General features: G+C 40.8%; 1 protein-coding gene and 1 long non-coding RNA gene across 3 annotated transcripts in view; one reads left to right on the forward strand and one right to left on the reverse strand.

Annotated features, from left to right (window-relative positions):
- LOC139620090 (helicase ARIP4-like) overlaps positions 1-10181 on the reverse strand; it is an 80977-nt gene extending 70796 nt beyond the window's left edge. The window contains exons 1-2 of the mRNA XM_071475271.1: positions 10070-10181; positions 9420-9619 (exon numbers count right to left, since the gene is read on the reverse strand). The gene's annotated coding sequence lies outside the window, so the exon portion shown is untranslated. The remainder of the gene's footprint in view (positions 1-9419; positions 9620-10069) is intronic.
- LOC139620091 (uncharacterized) lies at positions 9209-11218 on the forward strand. Of its 2 annotated transcripts, none has more exons than XR_011690739.1 (2): positions 9209-9602; positions 10947-11218. It is a non-coding gene; the product is annotated as an uncharacterized lncRNA (long non-coding RNA). The 2 variants fall into 2 exon arrangements; XR_011690740.1 differs by having other exon boundaries at positions 9499-9639.
- Positions 11219-17259: the final 6041 nt, after the last annotated feature.

Here is a 17259-nt window from a genome sequence, read left to right on the forward strand (position 1 = left end):
GGTTGGTTACATTCACTTGGATGGGAAAGTGGCCTAATACAGTGTATCATCGGCTGCAAAAATCCAGTATATTCCCACACACACACACACACACACACACACACACACACACACCCCCCCCATGTGAGTTTGGTTTATCAACTACTGCTATAATCTAGACACAGACACACACAGACACACACAGGCCAGTTATGCAACCCTCAGACAGAGTTGCTCCATAGTAACATGCTCCAAAAGACCAAAGAGCCATTAGGTTAAGTGCAGGACGCACACACACAGACACACAGATGTATTGACACAAACACAACTGTCCTTCTATATTTGAGAGGACCCTCACTGAGAGAATCTAGTACCACTGATACTAAAAACAAACACATCTAACCCTGATCCATAAAATATGTCTAAACTACAGCTGAAACAATAAGTCCCTAATCAATTAGGCAATTGATAGAAAATTAGTCAACAGTTTTCAGTCATTCACTGCTTCTCTCTGTCATATATGAGAGGAAAATTAATCTCTGGGTTTGGGACTGTTTGTTTGACAAAAGAAGATGTTAGACTTGGGATCTAAGAAGTAGTGATGGAGATCTGGAGCAATCATAATGAGAATCATTTTAATGAGGAGCAGCAACTAAAACAAAGCCTGACCTCGCCAGAGTAAGAGGAGGAGGTAATGTTGAGGTGAATATTTAAAATGCCTGCGCTCAGATGATAATCGTCTCTTATAAAATGGATAGGTTCTGACCGATGCCATATTGTCACAGCACATCTAAATATCATAGAAACTATCACAGAAAAAAAGATGCATTCATTTTCTCATTTAAAAAGGGGTATTTGTACGTTTTCTCTGCCGCTGAACAAGATTTCTCGCGGGGAGTGGGTGGTGGTGATTGTTGCTTGACAAGAGCTTCGGGCATCAGGTTATAATTGTTCCTCTGAGCAGCGCTACATCTTCAGGGCAGATCGGAGGCTGCAGTGAGTCACTATCGGGAGGGGACAAGACGGGCCGGGGCTCGCTGGTTAGCATGCTAACTTCAGGAGAAGAAAAGACGTGATAGAGACGAGAGGTAACAGTGGTGTTTCTTTCCACTGCTGGAGAGTGAACTCACAACTTTCTACTAGACTGACAATTTCACAGCTGTCAATGCTAACGTTGGCTATGTAGCTATAGCAAAGCTCACAAATAGCTCCTTTAATCCATACAGTTGAATCCATATGGCTCAGTTTTGTTCAGTGTATAAATCCAGCAGCTTTGTGATGTGATGGACATTTTTTCATTATTTTTTGACACGAAGGCCGAGAGAAACACTCACGCTCCCTCTTCTCAGAGAGACTGAGCACTAAAAATCTGACAAATCCAAACAGGTCTGCCTCGTCAATAAAAGCCTCGACTCCGGGAGGAAAAACTCAGGAGCAAGCACTTTCTGAGAACGACAATGTTTAATCATTAAAAGTTGAGACATTCCTGGCAGGATGAGGCCCTGAAGGGAGCGTATCAGCAAGTAAGAGGGATTTTCCACAACAACACCCACCGAGTCTTTCCATTTACAGCCAAGAGGCAAAACAAAAAAGACAACCATACTCTGTCATTTACCTTCCTACAGCAAACAGCCCACACACATCCTTGAGGTGCGGCGCTCATCTGTCTACATATGTGCCCCCAGAACTTAGAAATGCCCTTCTTTACCCTACTGCTAAATGAACAGTGCACACACAAGTACACAAGTATACAACACTTGAAAACGGCCTCTAAAAAAGGCTGACTGATGACACAACATCCACCATGACTTCATCATCTGTTAAAGCAGAAAACTATTCCTACATCAATTAAACTGTCAACATAACAATGAATAAAAAATAGCTTTGATTTTAACATGAAAAACTAATATAATAATGTTCCTCATATTGTGAAAAGGTCCTTACTGAGTTTAACTCAGCAGACATTTTACCTCAGAATCTGGTGGAAATCCAAACCAAGAGCTACAAAGACAGAATGAATGTTGAATACTGGGGCTGAACAATATGAAAAAACAGTCACGATTTTAGTTGAAATGGTAATTTTACATTTCATTTTTACTGACAAAAATGCTAATTTAAAAAAAATGTTGACGTGGCTTTTGTTGGGGTCTGTACCAAACAAGCATGTTCCCTTACATCTGGAGAATATGACTTGCAGGCTGAGGCGTCTCTGTAGCATCAAAGTGCTTAATTTATGGTATGTTGTGACACATTTGATCAAAAAATTGCAGCTCCTGCGATTTTGGATATTGCATTTGGCCATATTGTGATTTTTATAATATTTTGATTAACTGTTCAGCCATATTGAATTTCTAGAATATTGTGCTTACATGTTTCAGGCAGAAAGACACAAGACTCCAGGGAGTGAAACTACAGTGAAATGAACCCACTGAGAGTACGGTCCTGTTTTTTCAAAGTTTCTCTGAAGTAAACATGAAGCTGTATGGTTATACTGTTTTTGTTTTTCTCTTTGTCTTACTGTCCCTCCACTACAGCTCAGCAACAAACACTGCCCCCCCCCCCCAAATTTGATTAACTCAGACTAGTGAGGCTTCATATCTAAGATAAAGCTTAAGACAACAGTATTGATAACAAAAATTATCAATTGATCCAGCAAAACTTAATCAGAAAATTCCCAGACAATGAAAAATATATTAACTTGAAGCCCTGTTGTCAACCTTGGCAGTAACTGTGATTATAAAAGCAAACAGAACGCAGAGTTACCACCATGATGCAATACGAAACAGCAGCCCTGTAACAAACTCATTGTCACTCCAGCAGATTTCTCTCTACTGTAAATTTTTAATCCAACAAACCAAATGTCACAGTTTAAGACAGTTTGTCAGGAACATGAACTGAGCCTGCGACCTTTCAGCTGTGACACTGTTCCTCTGACAACTGAGCCTCCCCGCTGCTGTGATCGCCTACATGCCCTTATCCAACCTCCCCCTCATTGCTTACTGTGTTATGATCAGCAAACATGAACAGGAAGGAAGAGAGCAGACAGATCTTTCCTTCCAACTCCAGCTGTTACAATGATAATTCCATGTGTAAAATGCAGTGATGTACAGCAGGTTCAATGCTCATCTATCCACTTATCATTTATAGTTTCATAACCATGAGAAGAATCAGAGACAGAATTTTATCTTTGCACAAATTTCTTGCCTCTATTGATGAGAGGAAAACTTAAGGTTCCACTCCCTAAAGATTTAAAAATTAAACTAGTTATACACTAGTTGGTAAAGTAGCAAAGTTTAGTGAGTCAAACACACTGCGGTCCAGGGCTGAGGCGCATGAATGATGCCTACACACAAAAACCATGCATTCACCTTTTCCCACTCATGAACGGGTATTTATGAACACAGAGTGTGGTGAGACCCTCTTGACCATGTGTACTCATGTTTTTTTAGAGCGAGACAAGTTAGATACAAAATGCAAAATAAAGAGGAGACACAGCATTTAACATGAAACACGGTCGCCACCTTCACACAGCCTCATTCATTATCATTATAAGTTCCATCGAAACAATTTGACGATTCATAAACAGAAATAATTGTGTTTGTGCTCAGTGTTTCCTTCAGCACTGTTTAATATCATATCCTCATTATTTAAAGTGAGTTGCTCTGTAAACTGTTTCCAGACTGTTTTAACATTCACTAATCACAGTTTGACACCTGACTGGAGCCTGATGAAGACTCTGGCCCTGACAGATGGAGTTCAGAGTAAAACAGGACTTCACAGTTGGAGTTATTGAACTGAAGTTTACTGATCAGCTCCTGTTTGTGATCCGACCAACAATCAGTGAAGTTGTGTTTCTTTTTTTGTCGTTCTTTTCTCTGCTGTGTCTGACAACTTGTGGCACAGACGGTGTTTTTGTTTGCAAACTGATGGATTGAGGGAGCGTCTGCATTTATTTATGGCTATTTGTTGGAGTGGAAATGAGGCTTGTGCACCCAGTGACATTTATAAAACTGAATCATGTGTACGCACGCCTTTATAGTTCTGACCACAAGAATGTGTATGCATTTTTCTGGTTTTGTGTGTACACATAGTTTTAGTCATGAGTCTACACAGAGAGTTTTATGCATCTGGCCCCAGGCGTTTCCTTCATATACGGCTATTTTAAAAAAAAAATTTATTACCAAAACGTACAAAGGGCTCAGAGTCTCAGTCGGCCTACGTTCCTCCTCTTATCCCTTCCTCTGCTTCTGCTTTGGTGGTTTAAACTCTCTGGCCATAAGGAGAGGGGGTGAAACTGTTGCTAAATCTGCACTTAAATCTAAACTCCCTGCTGTGATGTCTCATTCGTCTCTGTTTCTGAATATGAGCACTGGAGGTCAGTCAGACCTCTCGGCTCAGCTCTGCTCAGCATCCATCACTCCCTCTTCCCACTTGGTGTTTTACAAAAAGTGTGGCTGCTTCCATCCCTCACCTGCAGTTTTAGGATTCTGCAAGCTGGAGGAGCAGCGATGGCCTCTGGTCTAACCTCCATTTCTGTCCTCATCTCCAGCTCAGGGAGACATTTATCCCTCTCCTCTTTCCTTACTCTCTCATGTTATACTCCCAGTTCATAGAAAAAAGTTCCCATTTAAATGTTCTACTTAATGTTATGATCTTTAATATGGATCACATTCATCTGCTTTGCCTGTGAGAGACTCTGTGTGTGCACATTTTTATGTTCATCTTTCCAGTTTGATATTTTCAGTGGAACTTCTTGTTCTACACTTCTACACCTCACTATGTTTGTATGATCGTAATCCTTGTGCAGTTTAATCATTTATACTACTTAAATAATTTCTAAGACACAGCCACAAGCCCAAAGCAGAGTTTTCACACAATACACTAGTTTGCTGCCTGGTTTCAATTCATCTTCAAAAAAAAACTTTTTTTGCTCAAGTTTTTCATAATCAGACCTTTTCTCTCCAAGACTTGGCTGATCTGTTATTTCCCACTGTGCTTAAGTTTTTCCAAATGCTTTCTGTAAGGTTTTAATTTTTATTTTATTTCCATGTTGCCAACTGAAAATCGAGCTATTTCAGATGTGCCTTAGTAGCTGAACAGTTACAGCATGTACCATGTTAACTGTAAGGTCCACACTATCAAATGCCCCTTTTCTCTCCCCTCATTTACCGTCTGTCTCTTCAGCATCAACTGTCTGATAAAGAGCAAAAACAATCTTTAACAGAAGAGAACAATTTTTCAAAAACCATCAATTAAAAACATTTGAAAAAGGCATTAACACCGGTTCAGGAATCCTGAAGGTTACGCAGAACAAAGAACAGTATGTGCACATGAAGGACGATCACTTCACTTGTGATCACTTTGCACCAACATAATTTAAGTCAAACAAGTTTATCTCAATTCTTTCTGACTAAATAGGATCATAATATAATATTTTTACAAATGTCTGAAAAGTTGAATTTATGTTTTATTCTTACAGGACGCATACGAACAATTAAATGGCTACAGCTCTTTAGAAGTGATGGGATGTGTAGGCGACCAGAGGCCTGTACCACGGAGCAGAGATCACTTCAGGTTTAACCCTGGGTTTTCAGGATTATGACTGTGGTTCACTTCTTACCAGGGTCAATCACCATGGTAACTTATGCTGAAGTCGTAACTTGCTCCGGGGCAGGTTAACTTCAGAGGATCAGATCAAAACCTATCAACAGCCCAACTTCTGCCCATCCGATCACTTGAAAAACAGAGTCATATCATTCCTACAAGCTCCCGACGGGAACAAAAGAGTTTACAATTAAGTGACAAATAAAATGACGAGCAGCAGATATTTTTATAATTTATCAGTCAAATCGATTTGCTGTTTGAATCTTTCCACGCTCGCAGCCAGATAAGTAAACCCAGAGTTAACTGAGCCAGTCGATCGCAGCACAGGTAATCCAGGACGGCCAGTGTTAGGTTAGTTAAGCCAGATAATGAAAAGATAACCTGGGTGTGTTGAACCTGCTTCCTAGCACAGGCCTCAGGGTAACTGTTGCCACATTGTGTTTACACTGACATAAGCTAGATTTTGCAGCATTATCCTGCATTGTTTTATCTGTTTGCTGAGATGATTGATGACATCCAGCCACAGCTGCTCTGATTCTCTCCAGTTTCCATTGAAATTCAAACAAGAAATAAATAATTTAACAACCAAACCTGTTAAGGAACAACTGAAATGTGAAAATCTAATATTGTCTTCATTAGCATGGTTCTTACTGATAGTTTAAACTTGTGCACATCACGCAGGATGTCTGACTGACATCGCCACCTGTGCTCTCATGCTGCGCACACACAGTTCCTCCACTCTCATAGACAGGCAGATGAACTCTCAGCAGATGTTCAACCGCCAATAATGTGCATAAATGTCAAGTGTGCCAGCAGTAGCCACACTCCTCCCTCCCCCCCTCCGTCCTTCCATCACTACTGTGCTGTTCTGTTCCTGTACTCAGCCGCCCGCTGAGCTCGTTAGCAGGAACAGACTGAAGGAGTGATGTGAGGATGAAGGGAGGGTTGAAAAGGAGGGTGCCACAGAAGTGCCCCCCTGGTTCATCCTTTCGAAATTAAACGGAGAATCTGGGTTTAACAGAAGTAAAAATCAAACAAACCAACCCTGATCAGCGTCTGAGGCCAGAGACGAAGCCGAGCAAGGCTGCGTCTCTTCAACATTCATGAAATGGATAGAGCACAGATAACCAAACGAGAAATCGCTTTACAGTGGGGTCCAAAAGTCTGAGACCACTTTCCCATTCACATCAGCATAACTAGAAATGACAGCTTTCTCCTGGATTTGGTTTGCCTCCAAATCACTATTAAAATGTGCCAGCCTGATGTAAATCTTTGAACTAGACACATATATATTTTTTTTTGTTTTCAATAGCTCCAACATGCACAAGTTTAAAGCATCTATTGCAGACAATCCCCTGTAAACAAACATGTAACTGCAAACTGTGACTTTCACCACACCAACGCATATCTCCGCCACGACAGGTCTCGGTCCTTTAAAATAAATAAATAAATAAATACTTTGTTACTGCAGATTTAAGATTTTCAAAGACAGACTGACCTCGACTAAAGAAGACAAAAACTCAAACAAGCGAAAACTTTCAATGAATGCAACATTGCTTTTTGAGAGAACAAACAACAAGAACAAAAAAAAAAGAAAAAGAAAAAGAGAAAAGCATGAGGGTTTCATCAGCTCAGGTTGCGTCTGGCTGAGGTGGTTCACTGGTTACCTGATCCAAGGTCAGATTAAAAGGAACAAAGTCTCTGAATCAACACTGACAGCAGAAGCAGACAGAGAAGCCTGAGAATCAGACTATTAAAACATAATCCTCCAGCCACGGGTCGTTCAACCTGAAACAGTATGTGACTTGTGAACTAAAAAAGAAAAAAAGTCTGGCTGCAACAATATCTAATGCAGCTTTACCAAACAACAGCTAAAGGAAATATGCCGGAGGTCTTTCAGGAGAAAACCCCATGTAGTGTGGGTTCTATCAGCAGTAGTTCCCGTCTAAAGTTGCCATTTTACACACATCAGTCACACGAATTAACTGTCATACAGACAGAAATCCATAGTACAAGATGAATCACCTACTGTTACTTCAACTGACCAGCATGCACTGCAGCTGTGAGGCACATTGGCTATTGATTAAAGGGCAGGACTCTCTGCTGGAATATCTTGGGCTCCTGCTCTGTATTTCTCTCCTATTGTAGCTACACATCGCGCTCACGCAACTTCTCTGGAGCTTGTAAAAAGGCGTTCTGTGGAAAGGAGGAAACCACCGAGGAACACAGTGTGACAGTGGACACGGCAGAGACGGAAAAGCACCAAGTGTGAGATCAAAATGCAGAGGCCAGATTTCGTGATTTGAAACCACATTGTTGCCCTTCAACTTCTGATTACCCAGAAAAATTCAATTAAACAGCCTTCAAGCTGGAGTTTGCAGGCACAATTAAATATTTCCAAAGCTTAGCAGCAGCTAAACACACACTCTTTCTTTTGGTGGTCTGCGTGCATGTATTTGCTCACTTTCAACTTTCTTTGTTGCACCACAAAGGAAAACTGCATCACTGAGACATTCCACAGCCAGGCTGAAAACACGCAGAACCCCCCTTTAATTAAACCACATGCTGCAGGCTGTGTTTTTAAAAGGTAACTCTGTTGATGGCACAATAAAAGTCTGTTTACAGGTTCTGGGGAGTAACAATGCAAATATGAAAAATGTATTTTTTGTGGCTCTAGAGGGAGCTGCATGAAATCTGATAAACTTCCTCAAGTGATGTCACGTAGCTCGAAGCCACGTTAGCTGCTACTTGCCCAACACTCGGACCTCTGACAGAACTGTTGCACTGAGGGGGCTGTGGGCATCAGGCAACGATCTGCTGCATCAGTTTTGATCCTTTTTGTTTAGACCTCCCAGTGTGAGTGCAATGCCAAATCGGGGGGGAAACCCTTTTAAGCCGTTTCAAGTTAAATCCAGGTCTGAGTCAGGTCTCAGGTCTACAGCTCTTGTAACTTGCTGTTAAGCATTTCAGTCTCATCCGAGGGGTCACTCATCCAAACAGTTGCACAGCAGCACCTGCCACCTCTCTGCTAGGTGTTGATGTCAACTGTCTAAAGTTGCAACAGTGGCAGTTTTCCTCTGTGAGTGACTGGACAGGGGAATATAGGCCTGTCATCCACTACCAGGGTGTTTAAGGTCTTGACCACTTCACTTCCTGCTGTCAGGCTACCTGCCCCACACCTCTGTGACTCCAGCCTGAGACTCACTGTCTGCTCCCTAACCCCCGAACTCCTCTGCTCCGGCTTCATTTCACTGGACCTCACTCAGTTGTTCTCCAGACTGAAACCAACTTTAAGGATTCAGCTGCAAACCGCAGATTACAGACCACGACTGCTTCAAGTGTTTATGGAGATGTACAGCACCTAACCTGACATTTCAGCCTCCATTTACATAACTCTTTATATAAGCCACTTCCTTTTTAGTTTACCCTCACAGCCTAACTGGCTGTTAGGTAACACTGCTATGAATGAGTTGTTTTTCATTCACTTCAGGGCTGTTGAACCCCGCAGATGAAGGGTGTCCCGCTCGCCTCTGTCGTGGTCGCGGCTTGTTCCGAGCTTGGTATAAATAAATAAATAAATAAATAAATAAATAAATAAATAAAATTAAAAAAAAGAAAACAACGTGTTCGCTCGTTTCATAACACGGAAGGAGGCTGCATCAGCACCGCAGACCGGGGGAGGCACGGGGAGCAGCACGCTCCTCTATTGTCTGCAGCCTCACTGACGCTCCGCGCACTCGCACACAAAAAGATGCAAACAGAAAAAAAAAAAAAGAGAAAAAAAGGTTTTGGCAGAAAGAAAACATGAGTGAGCAGCCGCTGCGAGTCTCTCTCACCTTCCGTCCCCGTTTCTGCAGCAAGTCCCTCCAAGTGAGCAGCTCCTTCCCGCAGCGGCGGAAGGCGCAGGGGCAGGCTCGGCCGCCGTCACTCATTCATCAGTTTCTGGCTGAGAGAGGGTCGGTCCCGCGGCTGCCTGCACGAGCTCTGCACGGAGAAGAGCCTTCACGAGAGTCCCGGAAGTGAGCCAACATCCAAACTGTTGTGGACACACACAAAGTTAGCATTAGATTTATCACCACTAACCTAGACTGTGTCATTATTATTATTATTATTATTATTATTATTATTATGTAATGTTCACAAACCACTGACTTATTTTTTCTTGGGTCTTCACAGGACAGTTCAGTCCTTTTCTTTGTTTTATCAACAGGAAACTTAAATGCTAATGATTTGACAATCAATTAATAAATAGAAGCATTAAATAAATAAAACATTGCATCACTTTTGTAGCTAGTATGTGTAAATGCTGTTTACATGAAAACACGCGGTTCATTCAGTAAATTTTAACATACTGAAAGTTTGTGGTTTTTGAGACATTTTCAGTTATTCTGTTATATCTATTAGATATCTACTCATTTAAATCTGGTGGAGCTATGCTGGAAAGTACATAGTGCCACCAAAAAGTGTCATTTGTCTTTTGTCCCACCTTAACAGACGAGTGAATCAGGTGCCAGTCAAGCACCAGCTGAACAAATGATCTAATTTGGGTTGTGACATTCCCATGTTAGTCCTGCTGGACTTGTCATCTAACTGCTATGGAGGACAAGTTGACTTGTCCAACACAGGTGTTACTAATAAGAGATTATGGCCATATTCCACTCTTGTGCACTGGGTCCAGGGCGGTGGTATCGTGCATCCTGGCTCACTTACTGGCCACAGCTTTATCGTCCTGTGCTTTTTTTTTTTCTTTTTTTTTTTTTACTGCCATGACACACCGAATAGGTTCAGAGTTGTTGTGTTTTCACAGGTCAAAGTTCAGTCAGGGTGAAAATTCAACGAGGTGAACAAATTGGGATCAACAGTGGACAAAAAGCCACGGCCTTACTGAAACCCACTCATGACAAAGCTGGAGTTGACCATTTTAATCCATTATCATCATTCAAACTGCTTCTTGCACTAAGAAAATGTTCAGTGACTCTTCTCCACAGAAGGGAGAAAGCATGTTTGATATTGTCAGATGTGTGTTTTTTCTAGAATGAGTGTAGTTGTTGTAGTTGCAGATCAGCAGCGTGGACCCAGATCAGCCGAGGTTCGGTTCAGTCGAGCATGTATGGCCACTAAACCTTTACTCAAGGGTTTGGAATCAACAGATCCCGCTTGTGTGAAATATTTTAAGGATTTAATCTTGAGCTTTACATTGAATAAAATGAGTGAATACATTCCTCTTCTAGCCTCTCATCCAGCTATACAATCTTTTTTAGACTAACCATTTGGTCTCAGGCAAGAGATGCCATCTATCACCCAGCTGATGCTTCTGCTGTAGCCTAAAGTGCCAGTGATTTGTGTTTGTGTCTGATTTTCAGATTGCTGGGGGCTGAGGGAGATGGCTTCCTGCTGACGATATCTCTGATCACCTCTGTGAGACTGAAAGAGAAGCTGGGATTCACATGAACACAATCACAGGCTGCCATCTGTACACAGTGCTGCAAACTGACTGTAATACCAGCTCAACTCTGCATGTGCACATCTATTTCAATGTGCTGTAGTTTTTGAAATGTCATAATGACTCACGGGTTTTGGTGTTTTCTGAATATGTTATGCATTAAACAGACCTAATGCTGGTTTATGACTCTGATCAGATGCACACATTTCTAGCCTGACTAAACATGCAGTAGCATTCCTTAGCTAACCTCCTTGAACTGCATTGTTCAAGCTTCTCTTTTCTCATTCATGTAGTGCCCTCTACTGGCCAGTTGCGCACAGTGCTTTGCATAACAGCAGGTTATGCAATTTTAACAGTGGGCCGAGACTGAGGAGGCTGAGATGGCCACCTGTTTGGGACTGCTCATCAAATGTATTATTTGATTATTATTTGATTGATGTCAGGAGAATGTAACACAAACACACACAGATGTGTTGACGACACCCACATACAAAATCTCTCTGTGGATGTCAAATAGTGTAGGAAAACGGTTTGTATACAAAATCCAATCACTTCGTAAATAAATTGCACATTTAAGCAGACATTAAAAAGTGATATGTTCAAATGCATTTTGAACAGATAGTACACAAATTCATAATTTTCTTTTGATTTGAGTTTGAGTTAGAAAATTAGGACAATCCTGTCAAATCTCGATTTCGCATGAATCAGAATCAAAATCAAAATCAGTTTTATTGCCAAGTATGTTTTCACACAGGAATTTGTTAAAATTAAAATAAAATATTTACAAGAAAGATGTAGAATATTTACAATAATAATAAAGATGTGAGGAATGTAGTGCAAAATATAGAAAATGTCAAAAATATATAAACATATACTGTATGACTACTTACACTGTGCAATGTAACAGGAATGTGCAGTAGTTCTATTGGGGGGCAGGGGTGATCGGGGGGATCAGTGACAGTGGGAGGATATGATACACACCCGCAGTACCTTTTTAATTTGAAACATGTCTGTAACCAGCGGCTGTATGTTTCCCAACAGATCAGAGGTAACAAAAACACCAAGGTCACTTGATGAAGTGGAAACGGTCTTAGTGATGTTGGTTCATATCGGCAGCTCTTCTTCCCAGACACATTGATCAGCAGCACTCTCACTCTGAAGGGCAGAGCATAGTCTGGGGAGCGCAGCACAACACTGCTGTGGAAATTTCCACAAAGCAACAAAGGATTAACTGTAGCTTTTTCACTCTGATTGTTTTTTCACTTTCATTTATTTACAGCTTTTCTCCATTTTCTCCTCTGATCTGTTTACTTCAATCTTTTATAAATTAACAGGTCTATTGAGTAGTAAACTACATGTAATTACACTAGTAGTTTAACCACATTCTGCAGTAGCCTGCCAGTCATTCAGCTACATCTGTACTGTATGTGTACAGTGATTCAATGAGTCCAATAACTTTTTTTTTTTTTTAGAATCTTTTGTGTAGTTAACTACTGACACTACAAATTCGGGGCATTTAATTTGTATTTTACCATCCCTCCTTTCTGTCCACATCCATGTCCATGCCCAGACAGTGCATTTGTCAAGCAGTCCACACAACACACGTAACCTTTGTGTGTTGCATGTGTAAAAGCTAAGGGCGTTGCTCAAACAGCAACAAAATCATTGTGGAGGAACCTCCTGAATCTCAACCTGAGGAAGAATTACCATGTTACTGTATACAAAACCAAAGCTGACCTCTCCTGTGAATAGAGGGGTATTTTAGTTTTTTGGTTACCTGTGAACAAGTAGACACTTTTTTTGTTGTTTTTTTTAACAAAGAGAACTAGATTGAACTAGATTTCTCCCTAAGGAAGCTTCACTGTAGTTCAACTTCTTCCAGTGGGAAGTAATTGGTAGCTTGCAAAGCTTCCCCCAAAGTAGCTTCACCAACACTTTTAATTAAATACCATTCCCTCTTCCTCATTTTCTCTGTCTCTATGGCTCTGAGCAAGTTGCTCTCTTCTCTCCTCTTCTCTTCTCTTCTCTTCTCTTCTCTTCTCTTCTCTTCTCTTCTCTTCTCTTCTCTTCTCTTCTCTTCTCTTCTCTTCTCTTCTCTTCAGTAACCTCTTGGCTGGTTCTACTGCCAGGTTTTCAGAAACTGAAGAGCAGGAAATAGAATAAATGTGTGGTGTTTGTGAATCTATGTGTGTGTGTGTGTGTGTGTGTGTGTGTGTGTGTGATTGATGATAGGTCCCAGTGGAACGGCAGGAGAGACAGACACCATTGGCTGCTCAGGAAAGTGTAACGGGCTCGGAGGTCGGGCCTCCTCACTTTTTCTTTCAGTCTCTCATCACTTCCTCCCTCTGGTCAGTTTGAGATGATCTCTCCTCAAACCATGATAGTTTTGAGGTCTTAATTCATATGAAAGAGCCAATACATATTTATTTCTGCAAAATCAATGATGTACACCTTTATTTATTTTAGACTGATTATGATAAACGTCATACTATATTACAGTTGAAAGTCAAAAACTGTTATCAGCAGATTTCATACATTTATATTCATTCACTAAAGTCATTTTTCATGCCGCTTGAATTAACTTAATGAATAATGGGACTTTAGTTTGTACAAATTAATCAAGCGCTTAATTTAATTTACATTTGTTTCATCAATTAATCAGTTTAGTAGAGATTACTCATCAATTGTACATGCAGAAATGTAAAGTTTTTAATTTATAAACTCAGATTATCTGAAAAAAACAAAATCTCAATAGTGGAAAAAACAAAACAAAAATCAAGCTGTGCACGTATATGATCTGTTTTGGTGCACTGCTTTACCCCTGTGTATTAAACAGCACACGTGTCACCAAATGATGGACACACACTGGAGAACAAAAGGCATCTGAGGGGGAGAATCCTGTTGTAACAAAGCTGAAGATGACAGAAACAAGTATTTAAAGCATAACTGCTACAAGCCTCAAGGACCCAGCAGCCCTTTAAATATGCAAATGGACACAGTGTAATGGCTGCCAGGCTGCATTCACATCATGTGGGATGAACAGAAGAGACAGGAAGGATCCTGTGGTTATGACTTGTTAATATCATCAGACAGCTCAAGATGGTGACTGCAACCAAATGCAATCAGAGAGACAGAGACAGTTTGAGCCTTCACCTTGTGTTTACCTCTTATGTGCACTAGAGGGAGCCACTCTCTGCGTAATACCACACAGCCGAGATCACGCTCATTCCAAAGAAGGTATGTAACAAGTTCACGCTAAAAAGTGACAAGTGCTCACACTCACACACAGAGTCTGCCTGATTATTCACTGTTCTGTTGACAGACACTGTCTCCCACAATGCAATTCATGAAAACAGAAGAAGAACTACTCCCACCTAAGTGTGCAAGAGCTCAGGGCCTTCTCACCGTGCTGATCTTTTATACACACTTTTTTCTTAAAACTGCACTGGCAATGACTTTGGAATTAACTCATTTAATGTAAAAAAATATAATAAAAAAAGAAACATGAATCATTTCATAACCGGTTTTATTACTTATGTGTACCTGTTTATGTTACAATAGCATGCTGTGAGGCGACAGTGCTAACTAGTACCGCCCCTTTTCCTGCTATGTCAAGTCAAAATGTGTGTTCCTTATGCAGCATCTTTGGCCCTCACACCCTCCTGCACTTGGGGACATGTTTGATAACACAAGTAACATCCGTTTAAGTGTGGGAGGGTTCAGTGGTGGACACAGTTTGATTGACATCTGCTGGTTCATGCCTGCTACCGTGCAAACAGTAAAGTATATCCATCTCTTGAATGCTGAAAGCCTGAAGAATATGACATTTAGTATTCAGAGAGCATATGGATAGTGTGGATAGTGATTTATGACCTTGTTTCTCACAGCCACCTCCAGGTCCATCGTCACCACTAAATGTTATTCATGTCACGGAATCAGCGTTAGACTGTACAGACCATTTTCACAGTGGACAGACTAACACAGGGATAAGTGATAACATTAAATGAGGCTGCATTACATTCAAGTGTTCAGCCTCAGGGTTGCTAACTGTAACATCCGTTAATGTTAGCACCTGTGTATTTCCTGCTATAACAACTCAAAATGTCCACTGTGAGAAAAGCTTATTAACTCCACTTTGTACTTGAATTGTGTGTTTATTATCTGATCATCAGTATCATCCATTGTTTCAAGGTCTGTGTGTGTGTGTGTGTGTGTGCGCGCGAGTGTGCGTGCGTGTAGTGTGTGTATAGTGCAGCAAAGAGGAAATCACGTGTTATCTCGGGTGCTTACTTATCAGCTCTGCCATATGCTGCTTTATGCAAAAACAGAGTCTTGTTGAGAGGCCTTCTGTCAAACCGAATAGAAGCAATAAACAGATAAAACTATGGTGGATCTATTTTTTCTGCTACGTTTAACACAATATGCACGCATAGATTGTACTGTTAGTGCAAGATATCCTCTTTTCACTTTCTTTAATGTTTAATGTTCTTTAATGTGCAGCAACATGTTAATACAGTGAGGTACCAGTGTTCTCCTGGTGTGCTGCTGTTCTCTCTCGTCTCTCTGGATTAGTGCACTCCTGTGTGGTTTCCCCTCAGTTCTGCTCTTATCATTTCTTCTGCTACTGCTTCTGCTTCTCCATTACTGTCTGAAGGCTTCATTCTTTCATTGCCAGCCATCTGTTTTCTCTTAGTCTCTCTCTCTCTTTCGCTCTCTCAGTTAGGTTGGCTTATGATGGGATAGGATTTTGTTATGGTCTGAAAACAGCTTGGCAGACACCTGTCTACCTTTGTACACAAATGCAGGCTGCAGATTTGAAATGAAACACATGACATTCTGCACAGAGGAGAGTTTGCTAAAATGTTATCCATTGCAACTTTATATGAAAATAATGTGTCAACTTGTTCTGAAGTTCTTCTGCCCCCCATAGTGGCTTAAAACATGAATGAAGCTGTAAGAGTGTTTGATTAGTAGTTATCATTTCATTCCCCACTGTTTTATCTCACCTCTTTAGAGGTGATTGCCTGACACACATACTGTGTTTAAATAAACTCTTCAGATGGTCGGACGGTTTCTTTGGGGAGCTGTACAAGGCAAAAGAGCTGGTCACAAATTTGTTCACTTCTACCAACTTGATGTAAAAATAAATATATGAAAAACTCTTTACCTACAGTTATCAACTATCCATTCCCTTCATTTTCTTCCAGAGTGCACACAAATATCTTGCATTCAGGGCCATAAAGCTCTACCATAAGTTAAGAAAGTATAAAAGAAAGCAGAGCAGAATTTCTGGCACTCCTATGATTGCACAACTTGCTATGGTGCAGTGTCAAACTGATATTCATGAGGTTACAGGTTACAACAAAAACAACCCCAATAATCCCAGATTCTCTTCTTTGTCGTCATCACAGATTTCGCTCAGTCCGCACTGCTGCAGGATACGCTGGAACACAGCCCAAACAAAATGCTGACAAGGACCGAAGCTTTCCCATCATGCACATTACAGTAATTAACTCTGCATTCAGAGGATGAAAAAGGTGCTGTGACTCTTGTGAGGCGTATATAGTTTGAGAAAAGTGAAGGCAAAACTTAATGGACCACTCTTTCATGTTGCACTCAGCTTTTTTTTTTAAGGTATCAGGCTGCATATTCTATCGGGATCAGAAATATCAGCTCATCTTTATAAAAGTCTAAGTTTAATAAATTATTCATTTCATGTTCAAGTGTACATTCAGATGAGTTGAAAGAGCTGCTTGTTTCTTTCTGTCATGACTTCCACAGGGCAAAAAAGCAACAGAGAAGAAAGAGAATTAATGAAAGGAGCAAGATAAACGAGAGCAGCTTCTCTTTTCCCTTCCTGCGGTGTATTATTATTCATCATTGCAGTAAATAATTGCTCTGGCATTTATAAAGCAGTGACATTAAAGTGGAGAAATCACTTGTGGTGTTGGAGATATTTAATGCTGCACATATTTCTTTTTCACCCTAAATGAATATGGTTTGCAATAAAAGCTAGGGCCAGTTTCTCCATAGATGAGTAAACAACCTCTGAATCCACTTGTCCAGTTGGTGGCAGTTGAAATTTAGCAATCCTGCAGCTGCTTCAGCAGGGTCATAAGGTGGTTCTGGAGATTTAACTGCATAGCGGGTGTCTCCAATGTTGGAGTGACATATTTTTCAAATATATGACACATTGGCTTTTCATTTTGCACAGCCCATTTGGAATAAAAAAA

Source organism: Trachinotus anak, unplaced genomic scaffold (assembly GCF_046630095.1).
Source record: "Trachinotus anak isolate AG129_WGS33_773 ecotype Australia unplaced genomic scaffold, CSIRO_AGI_Tana_v1 ptg000004l, whole genome shotgun sequence".
Classification (NCBI taxonomy): domain Eukaryota; kingdom Metazoa; phylum Chordata; class Actinopteri; order Carangiformes; family Carangidae; genus Trachinotus; species Trachinotus anak.